Genomic DNA, 17942 nt, shown 5'->3' with positions numbered 1-17942 from the left:
ACATGCGCTAGAGGTGGCGCTTCTAGCGCCTTAAATGACAAAAACAAATATAAAAGTTTCACAACATAAAACTTTTTTTAATATATTTCTATATTTCTATATCAAACGGTAACATATATATAAAAAGATTTTTTATATTAAAAAAACTATAAAATTAATTATATTTGAAACTGTAACTTTATATTGTTTTCAAAATTTGTAATACATCGAACAGTGAAATTACACAAAAACACTAAAAACACAATTCACTTTTTCATTTGCCGCTACAATTTGTTTTCATATTCTATTTCAATTTCAGTTACATTTTTTTTAAATGGAGAAATAATCAAGATATTTTAGTCAATATTATTTCCAGATTCCAAACACTTAGTATTCCGAAACACAAAATCCTCTAATTAGGGCTACACCACGACTTTTCTATGATCCGTATATACAATATCCACGGAACCCCCATTACTACCCATATATGCAGTATCCAGCAAGCCAAGGCCGTCTCCAGCATTTTGGAGGCCCTAGGCAAATGTTATATTTTTTTCACATCTAAATTTAATATTATTTTAGAAATAGTAAATAGTAAAACTAATATATTATCAACTACAATTCAAATCATATAATAATCACTAGTCATGAGAGACGCAAGCAGTCGATAAAATACTAATCCCTGAAAATTAATTTTGGATGGTTGAACTCGGTCCTACACAATATTCTATGGAAATAGAAGAATTTATCTTGTTGGTTAAAGATTGGTTGAGTCATTCCTTTATTATGAATCACAGGCTTAAACCATTGTTTGACCCTCAATTTATTCAACCCTTGATCTATCTAAAATTTTATCATTTGGCCATTGAATTATCTCAATTCGTGAAATTTTATCAAATTTGAATGGAAACTTAATAGAACTATTGACATGTCACGACATTTTGAAAATTAGATAAATTTTAGTGTAAGGGTTTGTTTGTGTAAGGATTAGTTTTTCTTGTTTTAATCTAATTAATTATTTTCGCATAAGAAAATCTATGGTAAATAACTTTAAAACGTATGATTTGTCGTCCATTAATATCACCACATATCAGAAGGATAACAATCTTGTCAAGGTTTCATTAAAATTGAGTGAAATTTCACTAATTAGAATAGTTTAGGGGTCAAATATAACCAAATAATAGATTACTAGCCAAATAGTAAAATTTTAAATAAATCAGAGACTAAATAACATTTTAAACCAAATTACAAATTATAATTAATAAACTGAATTTCGTAATTTATAAAATTTGTAAATTTACAAATATATTACAACAACAAAATAATAGATTGTATATTATTCTGAATATGAAATTGTTTCCAAAGTGTTAGTTGTTTTATTTTTTAGTATAGATGATATATGGAAAAAATATAGGACAAATGTAAATATTAGTACATGTGTTGTTTTTGCAAAGCACCTATAATACAAAAAAAAGAGTACATGTGTTGTAATGTGCTGTAAAAAGAAGAAATAAAACAAAAAGTAAAAAAAGAGAGGCATGATGAGGCCTCACATAAAATATAAATAAAAGGATGTTCTCCGTAAAATAGAAATATGAGGCCTCACCAAAGGTGAGGCCCTAACCACAGGCCTAGAGGAACTCCCCCTAGAGCCGGCTATGCAGCAAACCCCCAAAACTATCCTCGTGGTCATGTTACTAATGAAACTACACGAATGGAGCATTCTGGACCAGTTTAAATTGCAAACAATGAAGTCATTAAGGTACAACTAGTGGTTTTCAACACTGAGATTCAAATGGAATACTACATTTGAATTTTTTTATGCAATACTTGGTTATCAATCGCAAATGATGAAGTTGTTGGTACGGATCAATGGCTCGGTGATTTTTGGAAGCGAATATCATTTTAATATTTGTGATTTTATTAGTCTGTAAGATGACTATCAGAAATTAAGGGTGATTTTAATATCTATGCACAAATTAATGGAAAATTGATTACCAATTCAGAAATGGGAAAACAAATAAAGGTGCTAGATGATCTATTTCTGTAAAGGTTCAGAGTTGAACATAGTAGCTACATGCCTGAAAATTTTGCTATTTCGCTGTGAGTTAATGCGAACAGCTTAAACCCTTCATAGCTTATTATATTGGGTCTGAGGTGAACTTCTTGCATTGATATCTTATCAATTATTTCACTTGCTTTGCATATTAAGAAATGTACCTATCTCTTGATGATTTGTTTATTTTAGTTACTTATTTTATTTGTATTGCGATATAATTTCACATCAGAACTCTACAAGCTTTCATCTTTCTCTTTTATCTCACTATACTTGAATTATTCTTGGAGACAGTTCTTGAATATCCCAAGGAAGTATTACTCTGAATAAAGGATTCTGGTTTAGTTGATACATCAATCCTATCTGTTAAAGCTCCTGAAGCAAAACCCTTGGATGCCACAGTTCCTGCACCAGACAGTTCCCCACATGATTCATCTTCGACGTTATCTGTTGCTGGTACAACATTATGGGCTAGAAGTTTAAAAATTCCCCAACCATCGGCTACGCACATGATGACTCGCCAATTGGAAATTTTGCTAAATAAACATTTGCTCATTTGAGTAATGGATTTGGGTTACACTCTTCTTCAAAGGCTCCTTCACCTATAATAGTTTAAAAGGAACTTCACCTGCTTCACATCCTGGTTATATTGGAACAATCACTAAAGGCTTGGTTGATACATCTAAAAATGCAGTCAAGGTTGTACAAGTTCAAGGCACTACATATAGTCTTTCAAAACAAGCGAAGATACCAGGTATGGTTGTTGGAACATTCTTTGGACTTTTAAGATGTTATGAGCTTTTGCTTAGTATGCTTATACTTATAAATTTTATAATGTCATGTTGTCCTGATTGTGAAAATATGTGAAGGAATTTGTTGAATTCACTGCATAGACTGCAAATAGATATATATCACATTTTTTCAAATAATGTTAGGTAAATTCCAACTTGTACAAATAAACCTCACCAATAGCTCTAGCATAGAAACAATTGTCAAGAATCTTGAGAGAAAAGTAGTGAATAATAAGTTCTTCATCAGTTGGATGAAATCGAAATTCAGGTGGCAATTTTAGCTTGTCAACACAATTATTTTCCATAGCTAAAAGCTTGATCCATTCCTTCAAAGAGAAAAGGAGAAGGTATGGAGAAAAGAAGGTTATAAATAAAGCATATGAAAGAGAAGGCAAGGTTAATATTGGATCTGACCAGGAACTCACCACTTTCTATTCCTTTGCATGTACATAGGATATTATCAACTGGTTTTTGTTTTGTTTTATTCTCTACTCTTTTATGTTTGTTTCTATGTTTAACCATATCTATCCACTCTCTATATTTTCTACTTTTTTTTTATGTTACTTGTTTCTGTGTTTAACCATACCTATCCACTCTCTATCTCTTTTTATATGGCAAAACTTTCTTTAAAAATCATGTCAAATATAAATGTGGTAATTTTCATTTCTATATTTTATATTACTGATAAAGGATCCTACCATTTTATGAGATAATTATCATTCACCCTATACATAGCTTTATGGTCCTACTACCTGTATGCCGGAGTGGACCCACAGGTAAGAGTAAAGAATTTTTGTTGGACAAATTTTATACTTAAATTTTAGGAGTGAGGTTAAAATCTCCTAAACTTTATTGAAATTTGAGGATTTTATAAATTGAACCTTCAAAATTACATTGAACAATTTTTATATATAACAATAAAAAAAAACATATTGTATAATAAAATATATAAAAATATAATTTACGTTCTACCAAAATATATATTATGAATAAGTATTACTTTTCCTGTTTTGTTTGTTAGTTGTACTTTACTTTTTTTCATTTATTTTCCTAATAAATAATAATAATAATAATAATTTTAGGAAATGAGGAAATTGAATGATGTTTTAATTAAGTCCATTTATCTTTTAAGAAAATAAAAATTAGTCCATTTATCTTTTTACCAAAAATAAAAGGTTTTTTATATAAATATTATATAAAATTATAACTAAATTATATTATCAACTTAATTATAAATTTTTTTTATAGCCAATCAGACTGCGACTTTCTCAGCCAAAGTGAACCCTGCGTTTTTCCTTGTGTCTTCGTTTTCGGATCTGATGAAGGAGAGGGAGAGAGACCGCTCGCGGTCGGGTGGTGGGCCGGTGTTAAGTCCAAAATATAGCTAAAATATCATATATAAATACGTTAAATTTACATTGAAATCGTGCTAATTATATTCGTTTAGAGTACTTTTACGTCTTTATATACTTCTTTGATGCAAGGTACCTAATTATTTGGTTAAATCCAAATAGGAGCTAAAACGGAGCAAAAACGAGGGAAAAACCTAAGTTACGTGCCAAAAGTACGTATTAATCAGAAGACCGACTCAAGGAGACAAGAAGCAGCCGAGAGACGGGGAAGAATGCCCCTGTCGCGACTGAGATTTTCAGAATCTCAATCGCAACACGCTGATGCCAGTCACTGGGAAATCGAAATTTTCAGCCTTCCTCCATGCCCCCTGTCGCGACTGAGATTTTCAGAATCTCAGTTGAGACAGCGAAGAATTCTACACAGCTTTCACATGTTTAAATCCAAAAAAACGAGTCTGTTCGTTTGGATAAAAGCGACCCTTCACCAGCGGACACGACCCTTCAATTACAACCCTTCACCAACTATAAATAAGTGATTCATTTCAGAAATCAATGTTGGTTAAGTTGGAAAAAGTTAGAGAAATTAGAGAGTTGTTATTATGTTGAAGAAACTCTGATTCAGAAAGAGTTAGAAAGTTAGATTTCATTTCTGTACAAACAAACTTGATGTACACAAGTTGTTATTAGATTAGTTATAAACACAATAATATTTATTTAGTTTCAAAGGTTGATCAGAGATAAGTTTTCATTCTGGTAGTGGACCTAGCGGTCTCTATTCCGAAGATTCAGCGAGAAGAACTAAGGGCTGAAGCGTAAAAGGGTCTGACAAACCTACGGAGTTTGAGGGAAAGATTGACAACCCGGATCTCAAAGATTTCGTCAAAATTCTATCCATGTTTCTTCCTCCCTGTTAACTTGTGAAGATTAACAATTCACTAATAATACATTTATTCTATTCAATATATTCTTCCTGTTGTTATTTTGATATTGTTCTGACAAAATGATTTTCAAAATGATAAATTGGTGTTTTTATTAAAATGTTTTATACAATCATATTCACAAAGAAACTTTGTTGAACACTTGAAAGAATTGGTTTTTACGGATGATATGATCGTGATCGCGGCTTATCGGATATAAAATACTGATTTGATTAAGGTAGAAATCTGCTCCGATCTAGAGAGATTTCTACGGTTCAAAGCCATCTAATTGCATAAATTCTTGTATTATTCCATGTTCATAATCTTACCAAAGTTATAGTTGCTTTCTTTGCTTAATGAAAATAAGTTTTATACCTTTGATTTATTCCAAATACGAAAGCGTCTGTCTTGTAATCAAAATCTCAAGACAGAATTGTTCTCTAAGTTCAATATAATATTCTTATCTAATCCTAATTAATCCGAACCAATACAATTAATTAAACGATTTTCTTTAAGTTAAACCTAAAGACGTGAATAAAACTGAATTAAATAAGTTTTAGTTAAAAAGCTTTCTCTGTTGGTTCGATATCTTTTATTACTACAAGCGTATACCGTGCACTTGCGGAAATCGCTCAACAAGTTTTTGGCGCCGTTGCCGGGGAACGCCAAAATTTTTAACAAAAATTTAGATTTTTCATGTTTTATTTCGAATCTAGGTTTATACATACTTATTTTAATTTTTGTAATTTATTAATTTTAATTTACTAACATATTTATTTTTCAAATTCTGTTTTGAAGGTAGTTTCGGTTCGTGCACTATTTCAGGTTCATGCGTAGTTCTCGAAGTTCAGGCATTGTACCAGACCCAGTAGACCTAGAAATTGAAAAAACCATTAGAAAGAACAAGAAAAACAAGAAAAATAAAAACAAAACTCCATCAAAGACAAATACCGAGCCAGATATTATGGCAGACCCACCAACACTTATGGATTACGCTAGGGCCAGGGGTGGCCGGTGTAACCAATAGTATCGTTAGACCTAGAATCACCGCAAACCAATTTGAAATTAAGCCAACTTTGCTTAATATGTTGCAAAATAATGTAACATTTTACGGGTTACCTAACGAAAATCCTAATACCCATTTGATAAATTTCCTTGAAATTTGTGACACTTTTAAAATCCCAGATGTGACTGCTGAAACATTCAAACTTCACCTTTTTCCTTTCACTTTGAAGGATAGAGCCAAAGAGTGGTTAACTTCGATGCCAGGCGCAACGTTTGCAACTTGGGGACAATTAGCCCAAGCTTTTTTATCAAAATATTTTCCTTTAGCAAAAACCGCAAGAGTCATAAAAGAGTTAACATCTTTTTCTCAAAATGATAATTAGACTCTTTATGAGACTTGGGAGCGTTTTAAAGAACTTCAACGTTTATGCCCACACCACCAATTGCCCGCTGAACTTCTAATGCAAACATTTTATAATGGACTAAATCCTACAACTAGAGGCTCATTAGATGCTATGTCGGGAGGGCTATTTATGAAGAAAACATCAGTCCAAGCAAGAGAACTTTTAGAGGAAATGGCAATCAACAGCTGTATGTGGCCCGCGGAACGTGGACATATACCGGTGGCAAAACCATCAACCTCAACCACATCATCGATTAAAGGTATAGTGAACCTTGATCCAGTCGCGATGTTACAAGCCCAATTTTCTGCCTTATCGCACAAAATTGACAGGTTTATGGCACCGTGCGATGCCAATGGTAATCCAATCCAAAAGGACTTGGATTATGAAAATATGAGTGAGATCGAATATGTAAATTTTGTCCAAGGGCAAAACCAATCTAACAATCCTTATTCTACTACTTATAATTCTGGATGGAGAAATCATATCCTAACTTTAACTGGAAAGATAACAATAATAATAATGCAAATGCTAATCAAAATCATACCAATAATTATCAAAATCAGTCAAGAGATACGATTAGCACTTTATCTTCTAAAATCGACAAATTCATAGATGCTATCAGTGGAAAAATAAGTAATCACGACGATGGTTTTAAACGGATCGAAAATAAATTCGATCAGCTTATTAAAAACCACTCATCTAGCATCCCTAATTTGGAGGTCCAAATTGGTCAACTTGCTAAATCAATTCCATCCCGAAAAGAGGGAAGTCTTCCCAGCCATACGGAAGAAAATCCGAAAGAGCAAGTAAAGGCTATCACTCTTCGTTCAGGGAAAAATTATCTAGGTCCGGAAATGCCCGGAGATGCAACATTACCAGGAACTGATTTACCAAAGTCCAAAGAAGATATATCAAACACAAAAAGTTGACCAATTAACTCAAGTACAAAAACTTTTGTACCCAAACCACCTTTTCCGCACAAAGTCCGAAATAAGGACTATGACAAAAGGGTTTGACAAACCTACGGAGTTTGAGGGAAAGATTGACAACCCGGATCTCAAAGATTTCATCAAAATGCTATCCATGTTTCTTCCTCTCTGTTAACTTGTGAAGATTAACAATTCACTAATAATACATTTATTCTATTCAATATATTCTTCATGTTGTTATTTTGATATTGTTCTGACAAAATGATTTTCAAAATGATAAATTGGTGTTTTTATTAAAACGTTTTATACAATCATATTCACAAAGAAACTTTGTTGAACACTTGAAAGAATTGGATTTTACGGATGATATGATCGTGATCGCGGCTTATCGGATATAAAATACTGATTTGATTAAGGTAAAAATCTGTTTCCGATCCAGAGAAATTTCTACGGTTCAAAGCCATCTAATTGCATAAATTCTTGTATTATTCCATGTTCATAATCTTACCAAAGTTATAGTTGCTTTCTTTGCTTAATGAAAATAAGTTTTATACCTTTGATTTATTCCAAATACGAAAGCGTCTGTCTTGTAACCAAAATCTCAAGACAGAATTGTTCTCTAAGTTCAATATAATATTCTCATCTAATCCTAATTAATCCGAACCAATACAATTAATTAAACGATTTTCTTTAAGTTAAACCTAAAGACGTGAATAAAATTGAATTAAATAAGTTTTAGTTAAAAAGCGTTCCCTGTGGGTTCGATATCTTTTATTACTACAAGCGTATACCGTGCACTTGCGGAAATCGCTCAACAGCCGGCGCTGGTGGCGTCGATAAGGGCGGGTATGGAGGCTGTGAAGGCGCACGGTGCTAGAGTAGGGGATGGGGAATCGCGGGATCTTGACGGGGGTTGTAGGAGGTCGATCTCCCCGCGCTCGACCGCCGGACCGCTCCTGGCGGCGTTTATTATCTCCGATCGGTGGAGTTTGATGGGGGCAGGGGCTCTATTGATGTGATTAATATTCCGGCAAGGGATGCTGGGGGAGAGAGCGGGTTTAGGGTGTCGGGTAGATTTAGGGTAGGGAGCGGGTCGGATGGAGAGGGGGAGGTTGATGGGGGCAGATCCGGGTCGGTTAGCCTATCCGGTGAGAAGTCGTCGTTTCGTGCCCCAGGATTGGGGGTGAAGGATTTGGGGATTGGGATTAAAGGTCAGGAGGTTGCCATGGGGAACAACTCTAAGGCAATTATTTCCTCTTTGGGCCCGAGCTTGAGGATCAAGACGATGAGTTTGAGGAGTTTCTTTCGGACTCAAATGAGGAGAATGAGGATCAAGACGATCCGATGTGTCCAGTTATTCGTTTAACCTCGGCTGATAAACGATCATTGCGAGCTAAATGGAAGTGGTCTCTAATTGTGACGGTCCTTGGGAAAAAAATTGGTTTTAATTATTTTGCTCAAAGAATCCATGCTCAATGGGCTAAGGAAGGAAAAATTACTATCACGGATCTAGAAAATGACTTTTATGTGATTAATTTTACACAGCTTGAGGATTTTGAGGCAGTTATAAAAGGGGATCCTTATATTATATCTAATCATGTGTTGGCCATAAGGCCTTGGGTTCCTAACTTTAACCCTATGGATTGTTCGGTTAATAAAGTTCTCACTTGGGTGAGATTTCCAGGTGTCCCAATTGAGTACTATAATGAGATTTTCCTAAGGAAAATTGCTGGATTTGTTGGGAAAGTCCATCATGTTGATAAAACTACTATTGGAGCTGAAAGAGGCAAATTTGCTAGGGTGTGTATTGAAATTGACCTAGCTAAACCCCTCTTGTCTAAATTTTGCTTACAACACACGATTTATTTTATTGAGTATGAAGGGATCTATAACATATGCTACGAATGTGGGATATTTGGATACACTTTTGAGGGTTGTCCCAAGAAGAGGAAGGCCAAGGAGGATGTTGTGGAGTATGTCATAGCAAAGGATGAGGGTATCCGAGGGGATGGGAGGAGTTTCGGTCCCTGGATGGTTGCAAAACGTTCTGGGCGAAGAAGGACACGAGCTCCGGTAGCCAATAATCTTCCTCCTGACATCAGGAATGATCAGACCATTGTCCAGAATAATGATGGAAGTAAGGAGCTAGCTTGTTCAAAGAAAGGTGGGAATCCCACAAACTCAGTGGAGGGATGCTCTGGTTCCAAATTTGGGGTTCTTCCCGTGCATGAAGAGCAAGACCCTGCACCTTCCGATGACCACTCAGAGTTATAAATGTCGGACTTAGAATCGGCTGACTCCGTAAATAATAAAGTGGATACAGTCAACCCTCTCTTCGAATCCAAAGAAGTTTCCAAGATTGATCCACTGGTTCAAGATCCTCAAGATTCAGAGTTGAACAAAGAGGTTAGTTTTTCTAAACTCAGTATTAAGGCCAAAAATACGAAAACCATGGGGGTTAATAAGATGAATATGAAGAAGCCTAAGGGTAGTCTTAAGACTAGCCAATCCTCTTCTGGTTTCATGGAAAAAAGAGGGGCTGCAGGTACCTCTTATAGGCTCGCAGGAGCCCCTAACAAATATCTGGTTTAGTTTGGTTGGGCCTGTGTTTGATGTCCTCTTTTGATGGATTTGTTTGTTTGGAATGTTAGAGGAGCGACAAGCAAGGCGACCCGTATCCATGTTAAGGATTTGATTAAGCAATTCAACCCTTCTTGTTTTGCTTTATTAGAGACTAAGATCAGTGGAGCTAAAGCTGATGATGTGGTTAAAGTTTTTAAAAGTTGGAAGTGTGTCAGGTCTGAAGCAATTGGTCGGGCAGGTGGCATTTGACTTTTTTGGAAACCTAATCTGATTCAAATTGATATCGTTAAAATGGATAAACAATTTATTCATTGTAAAGTTACTTATCCTGGTAATAAACCCCTCTTTATCACTATTGTGTATGCTGATCCTATTCTGGCTAATCGGAAACGTCTTTGGGAAGTTTTGCTGTCTTTAAGTACTAGTATGGTGGAGGCCTGGTTTGTTGTCGGAGATTTTAATGATATCACGGTCATGAGTGATCAAAGAGGGAGAGGGAACCACTATATTAATAGGTGTCTTAATCATAAGAAGGATATGGATTTGTGTGGCCTTACTGATCTTAGGGCTGCTGGCCACAAATTTACTTGAAAGCGTAATAGTACTTTTGTGCGTTTGGACAAAGTCTATGCTAATATTTTAGCTCAAAGCAGATTTCCGGATGCAGCTGTGTTGAATCTTCCCTTCCGACATTCAGATCATTGTTCTATCCTGGTCAGGTTGGTTAGGGCTCCTCATGCGAGAGGGGAAAGACCTTTTAGGTATCTTGTCGCTTGGGAATCCCACCCGGATTTCAAGAGCTTTATGCATGATAATTGGAAACCCCATTCTAATGTCTTACTTGCTGCCGGGGGGGGGGGGGCTTAGAAGTAATGTGGTGAGCTGGAACAAGAACATTTTTGGCCATATTATCAGGAGGAACAGAAACTTCTGAGAAGAATGGAAGGCATCCAACGTATCTTAGAATCCAGGTTCGATCATAGTCTGAGTTGTCTTCTTAGATCCCTTCAGAATGAGTTGGAAGCGGTGCTGAAGCAAGAAGAGTTACTTTGGTTTCAGAAATCTAGGAAGACTTGGATTAAGGATGGTGATCGGAATACAAGGTATTTTCACCTTTCTACGGTTATCAGGAGACAGAGAAATCGGATTGATGCTATCAAAGAACATAATGGTAACTGGGTTTACGAGGAAGAGGAAATCCGTCTTTTGGCCCTTAATTTCTACAAAGATCTTTTTAAAGAAGAATCGGTTGACTTGGATGGAGCTCTGTCTAGGTCTACATTTCCGATGATCTGTGAGGATAAGGTTAGAGAAGCTTTCCACCCCATTGATCTAAAAGAGATTGGCCAAGTTGTGTTTAGCATTGGTACTTCTAAAGCTCCTGGGATTGATGGGCTCTCGGCTGGCTTTTATCATAAGCATTGGGATACTGTAAAGGAGGGTGTTTACAGTTTTATTAAAGGAGTTTTTGAAGGGTCTGAGGATATTAGGCTTGTGAATAAAACTCTTCTGGTCCTGATTCCGAAAGTGGAGAAGCCTTCCTCTTTCTTACAAATGAGACCCATTAGCCTCTGCAATGTGATCTATAAAGTAGTTACTAAAATTGTGGCTAATAGACTTAGGTGTATACTCCCTGAGATTATTAGCCAGAATCAATGGAGTTTTGTCCCGGGGAGACAGATGATGGATAACATTGTTATCGCTCAGGAAATGGTTCATTCGATGAAGGTCAAGAAGGGTAAGTGTGGTTTTGTGGCTCTCAAGTTAGATCTTGAAAAAGCTTATGATCGAATCAACTGGAGTTTTCTTCAGGACTGTTTGGAGAAAGCTGGGATTCCGGAGAATTGGAGGAATTTAATTGAGGTTTGTGTCCCTTCTCCTGTCTTCCAAGTTTTAATTAATGGGGATTTATCTGAGGAGTTTACTCCTTCCCGGGGGATCCGTCAAGGGGATCCAATGAGCCCGTTCTTATTTGTTATCGCCATGGAGAGGCTTACCCATCTTATCCAAGATGATGTTAGCTCTGGGAGGCTTCATCCGATTTCCATCAATAAATTTTGTCCCCCTATCACTCATCTTTTCTTTGCTGATGATGTGATGATCTTTGTAGAAGGAAGCAAGGAGCAAATTAGTGTGATCATGGATATCCTTACTAACTTTTGTTCTGTCTCAGGTCAGAAGCTTAACATCCAAAAGTCTAGGATGCTTTGTTCTAATAATATGGACCAAAGAGTTTGTAAGAATTTGAGTGAGATGTCCGGTATCCCTCTTACCAAGGCATTTAGGAACTATTTGGGGATTCCGCTCCATAGTGATAGAGTCTCGAAAGCTTCTTTTAAAGAGATCTTTGATAAAACTAATAAGAAGTGTGCTAATTGGAAAGCTAAAACCCTTTCTCTGGCGGGCCGGCTTACATTGATTCAATCGGTGAACTGTGCTGCTCCCAATCACTTAATGCAAGCCTGTAAATTGCCGGAACCGGTTCTTAATGGCCTGGATAAAATCAATCGTCGGTTCCTGTGGGGAAACTCGGAAGAGGGAACAAAAATTCATCTGGTTCCTTGGAAGGAAGTCTGCCAGCCGAAGGATAGGGGAGGCTTAGGAATCAGACAAGCCAAAGACAACAATAAAGTCCTGTTAATGAAGCTCCTTTGGAGAATGTGGCAATCCCTGTCGGCTCTTTGGGTTCGGTTGTTGTGTGGGAAGTATAGAAAGGATAGAGTTTTTGGGGGCCCAAAAGAGCGAGCTCTTAATTGCTCCTTTCTATGGAAAGGTGTTAATGATGTGTTCTCAAAATTCTGCTCTGGGATTGGTTGGTCGGTGGGAAATGGTAAATCTATTAGTTTTTAGAACGACATTTGGCTGGGGATGAAGCCTTTACTTGAGGTGTGTACTTCAACGCCGTCTCTAGAGATTTGCAATTGGAGTATTGCTGATGTGGTGGACTCGGAGGGGGATTGGATTTGGTCGAAATTTGAGGCCTACCTTGATCTGGAAACGCTCCTGAAGATCAGGGGAGTCAAAGTGAGCAGTAAGGAGGAATATGGTGATATTCACTGTTGGTCCCTTACTAATAGCGGGACCTATTCTTGTAAGTCTGCATTTGAGGCGTTCTACATTAATTTAGACTCTCCCCCTTCTGTCGATTGGAAGACTATTTGGGCCTTAAAAGATCCCTATCACATTAGGAGTTTCCTGTGGCTTGGGGCTAAGGACAGGTTACTTACTAATCTGGGAATGCGGAACAGTGATCTAGGTCTTCGTCGGGAGGGTCTGGCTTCTTCGGGAGTCATCTCTGCGCGGGGAACGGTCCCTGCGGATACTCCGAAGATTAAGACAGTTAGTGGTTCAAGAGAGTATTCTAATCAAATGAGAGTGAGGTAGGAAATTAGTTACCCGATCCACTCTTCTTCCTTCTTTGGTGTATTTATAGCGGATTGACTTGGGCCTGTGGGCCTTCTGTTGTCCTGGCCCATTCGCTGGTCGGGCATCGCTGGGCCTCTTGGGCCTAAGTGACATTCCGAATCAAGTAGTCCCCTCCCGGCTATGTTAGCCGAGTATTGCATGCGAGGAGACGAGGAGTTCAGTGGTTTATTCTCTTGTAACGAATGGTTGACAGCTGTATGCAAAGGTGCCCGATTTCATAATAGAGACCCTTCAGATTGATGCATGCGCTTGTGGGTTTTAGCGCGCCATTTATTGCCCCTTCATTAAATGCTCCTGCACGCGCCGTCAAAAGATCTTGAATATCGTGCTTTGCCGGCGCCTCCATTCTTGGTTGGATATAAAATGCAAGGGGAGGCCCTTTTTTCGTCTTATTTCGCCAAAATTTCTTTCCCTTGTGCGATTTGACCGTCTCGCTTTTCCTTTGGAGCCGCTGTTTCCTGCCGATATTTCCGTCGGTGTTCTGCTGAAGATTCACTAGTTGACGGAGCATATTAGTTGACGGAGCTCTGCTGAAGATTCACTACGACGCTTGTCGTAACCTTTGCGAGGTCAGTCGTACCTTTTATTTCTCCTATCTTTAGCTCTTTTGTTTATTTGTTTTTATTGGGGAAGGGGAGTATGTCAGAGGGTTCTTCACGAGGAGCCCTGAGAAGACTGCCGCCAGTGACACCGGGTGATTTTACACTGCGCGACGCTTCGCGAATGTGGGTCGTAAAATGAAAAAGGCGGGCGAACGCGGGAGAGGAGAGTGTTTCTGCTGCAAGAAAGAGAAAGAAAATCGTAGAGCGTGCGCCACCTAGTGTCGAGCGGCCGTTAGGAGGAGTTGTTGCTGGTGTTCTTAAGGTAGTGGTTGTAGTACCAGAGGGTTTGATAACCGAAGAGCGTCCCCTGGCCTCGATTTATGAGGAAATGCGCCAGAGGGTATGGACGCGTGATGCAGGGGTCACTAGTGTTGATGGTCGGCGGTTTGAGGGAATAGAGCGACCAAAAAGACCGAAATCTTTTTCGGTGGACGATGCGCACAGTATCATTGTCTCCGCGGACTTAGCTGCTATCTCTGTGGTGTATCGATTGGGGAAGCCATACGAGCTAGTTGCGCTCGGAGAAGACATCCGTACTCATCATGCCGGTGGTGCGAACGAGCTCGTGGTTTACGAGGAGTAGTTAAAATCGGGGATGCGGTTGCCCCTGCTTCCTTTTTTCGTGGAGGTTCTAAAGGAGTATGACCTGTGCCCTGGTCAGATCCATCCAAATGGGTGGAGGATGATGGTGGCCTTCTACTCATTATGTCGATCAGCTGGATACCGGACAACTGGGTTGGTATTCCGTGAGTTCTTTCGGCCAAATAAGGGGCCCCAATCACAACATGTCACCTTCTCGCATCAGAAGTTCAAAGTGATTGGCGGTTTGAAGGATAAAGTTCATGAATATAGGCACCGCTACTTTTTGGTGCGTAAGCTGGATGGCGACTTCCCTTTTCGAGTAGTGTGGAACGAGGAGCCTATGGATTCCAGTCGTTGTCTGAAACCTCGAGAAAAGTTGCCTTTTGAGGAGCGGCTCGTGACATATTTAAAGGGGCTTCCGATAAATAAAGATCGTAAGCAAGACGTGGATGAGCTTGTGCGTCACTTCCTGGCCGCCGGGTACTATATCTGGAACCAATGGCGAATGGCCCAGTTATCCGGATGGACAACACCGGACTTTGAGAAGTGGAAACGCGGGTACAACTTCAAAGCCGGAGAGTTGGTGAAACTAGAGGCGATTTCTGTGAACATCGCTGTTGTAGGTGAGGGGTCGGGGTTGTAGGTTTTGTTCATTTCGTCCTATATATTTTATGTGTGGTCTAAACTTTCCGTTCGTTCTTACCGTGCAGGTCCAGGAGATCCCCGTGTCAGCATGGATTTTGATCCGAATGAGTTCGGTGTTGGCCTCGACACTGCAGAGGAAGCATTTGCTGTTGCCTCCGGATCCCTGGCGTTGTTTTCTTCGCTTGAGGATGCGAACCAAGTGGTTCAGAGTATGGGGGGCATGCTTGCGACGCATGAGGACCTTGACGCTACTGGTGATATTCCGCAAAGGATGCCCGTGGTAGAGAAAGAGGCTGAGCAAACCGCAGAGGTGATGGCTGTTGAAGAGGAACAGGTCGAGAATCAGCTTCAGGGGCCCCTTACCCGAAAACACAAGAAAGACAAGGGTAAGGCCGTTGCTGGAACGGAAAACGAAACGATATGTGCTGGAGAGGATATCGGTGGGGAAAGCGACGACTCTAAACGGGCGTGTACCGATGGTGGGTCCGATCTTGGAGCGGGGATGATGGATCGTGTAGGCGATCATCCGGAGATGATGAAAAGAATGGATGTCTCGGTTCACTCTGATATGACGACTTCTGTTAGGCATGAAATTGACTAAGTTTAACAAATAATTTATAAGGGAATTCGGGTATTTTTATATCATTTTGTAAGGAATAAGAGCTAATTAATGTCCTTGTGCAGATAAGCAAAGAAAAATGCTAAACTCGCTGGAAACAGCTTGTTTCGCTAATGCCAATGAGGAGTGGAGCCTTACTTGTATCCAGCGGTCAAACGCCGGATTATCCAATGACGGACAGCGACAGATCGTTGGTGGCAGTGGCAGGAAAGTGGCAGAGCGGCAGGTGAAAGTGTGTGGCGATGGGATTGCCAAGAGAAGCAAGATGATTTGAAGTCTCACCCCCTTGAGTGTTCGAAGGTTAATCTAAAGTTAATTATTTTAGTTTATTTTAATTGTAGTAGGTAGTTGACTTAGTTTGTAGAAAAGGGTACAAAAGTTGTACCGATTTTGGGGTCTCTGTCTTTTCCCTTTAAATAGGAAAAGCAGAGAAGGATTAGTATCGGATTTTTTCTTAGTTTTGTTTTTAGACAAGTAGAATAGAAGGAAGAAGAGAGCTCCCATGGAGTCTCAAGCTGTATCAGGAATCCTCTTCTGCTCACTGCTCGATATGAGTGAGTAGACATTTTGAACGGGCACGGCCTGGCCGGCCCGGTGATGTAAGCTTTACAATGTTTTTATGAATATTTAGTGTTTTGCCAATGTCGTGGTCAATGAGGATTTAACTTTCTTGCTAAAGCATGTATGTATGTGTTATATGAATGATAGGACACTGCTTTCATCTTCACCGATATCTCTATTGATCTCTCAACTTCGAAGCTGACAAGTTAGAAGGTTATGTCAAGGGTTTTCTCATCTAGAAATACAGTTTTGATCTTAATGCTAGAAAGAACGCATCTTTAGGACGCTAAAGATGTTAGTAAGTCTTAGGAGTTTGAGAACACACGACAGTTGACTCATACTCACTTCAAAACTGATACTTTGGCTTCATTGGCATTGTCTTTTATTCATGGAATGTTGTAAGACGTAGCACACCATGTTCGGTTATGTCGAGCCTGTTCTATTCCCTAAAATCTTCGCAAAGTAACCTAATTCCCTTGTTTTATCATTCTGCCTGAGTCATTAAACAACCAATATTAAACAATCAACCATAAAGGAAGACACTGTTGTAACACACACTGTTTAGCAACGATTTCCGATATTGATTTGAATCACAATCCATGTGGAGACGATACTCACTTATCACTTTATTACTTGTATCTAGTGCACTTGCTAGAGTCTCATCTGAGGACAACAAGTTTTTGGCGCCGTTGCCGGGGATTGAGAGCAACAAATTTATAGCTGAAATTTCTGTAAAACAGGGTGTTTTTAATCTGTGTGTTAAGGCGTGCAGGAACAAAGAAGTCATTTTCCGTTTATGTGTAGAGCTGCACCTCCTGTTTTTCCTATCAATCTCGAATTAGAGAGAACGTGTAGACGAAACAGAGCGGGAGCTCGACGTGCTAGACAGAGAGAAAGGCAAAGAGAGAGAAGAATGGCTGGAAGGGAAGGACCAGAACAGCAAGTTCCACCAAACCAAGAAGAGGAAGGAGAAAATAATAACCCTCCTGTTATGAGAATCAGAGACTACTCTAGGCCAACTACCGAGGGACACTCATCGTGTATCGTATTGCCCAACGAGGGAAACAACATGTTCGAAGTAAAAGGGTCCATGATACAAATGATCCAAGCTTCGGTGCAATTTAATGGGTTTCAATCTGAAGATCCTAATGGGCATCTTCAAGAATTCATCACCTTGTGCAATACATTCAGGTCGAACAGAGGTGTCTCTGATGACGTGATCAGATTGAAGCTGTTTCCTTTTTCACTGAGGGATAAAGCAAAAACATGGCTGCGAAATTTACAGCCTGGAACGATCACGAGTTGGGAAGAGATGGCAAGAGCTTTTCTGATGAAGTATTTTCCGCCTCGACAAGCCATCAAGCTACGAAATGAAGTGTCACGCTTCATACAGGACGAAGATGAGTCGCTGGCGGAAGCATGGGAAAGATACAAGGAGCTGCTCAGAAGGGTGCCAAATCATGGTATCCCTATGTGGATGCAAATGCAGAA

The 17942-nt window shown here is 38.9% G+C and overlaps 1 non-coding gene across 1 annotated transcript; it reads right to left on the bottom strand.

Annotated features, from left to right (window-relative positions):
* Window positions 1–6438: 6438 nt before the first annotated feature.
* On the bottom strand, window positions 6439–6545 carry LOC136228259 (small nucleolar RNA R71). The gene has a single exon (XR_010688587.1). It is a non-coding gene; the product is annotated as a small nucleolar RNA R71 (small nucleolar RNA).
* Window positions 6546–17942: the final 11397 nt, after the last annotated feature.

The sequence above is a fragment of the Euphorbia lathyris genome, chromosome 4, assembly GCF_963576675.1.
Source record: "Euphorbia lathyris chromosome 4, ddEupLath1.1, whole genome shotgun sequence".
Lineage (NCBI taxonomy): Eukaryota > Viridiplantae > Streptophyta > Magnoliopsida > Malpighiales > Euphorbiaceae > Euphorbia > Euphorbia lathyris.
The sequence above is the reverse complement of the archived record's forward strand: the minus strand, read 5'-3'. Positions and strand labels throughout refer to the sequence as shown.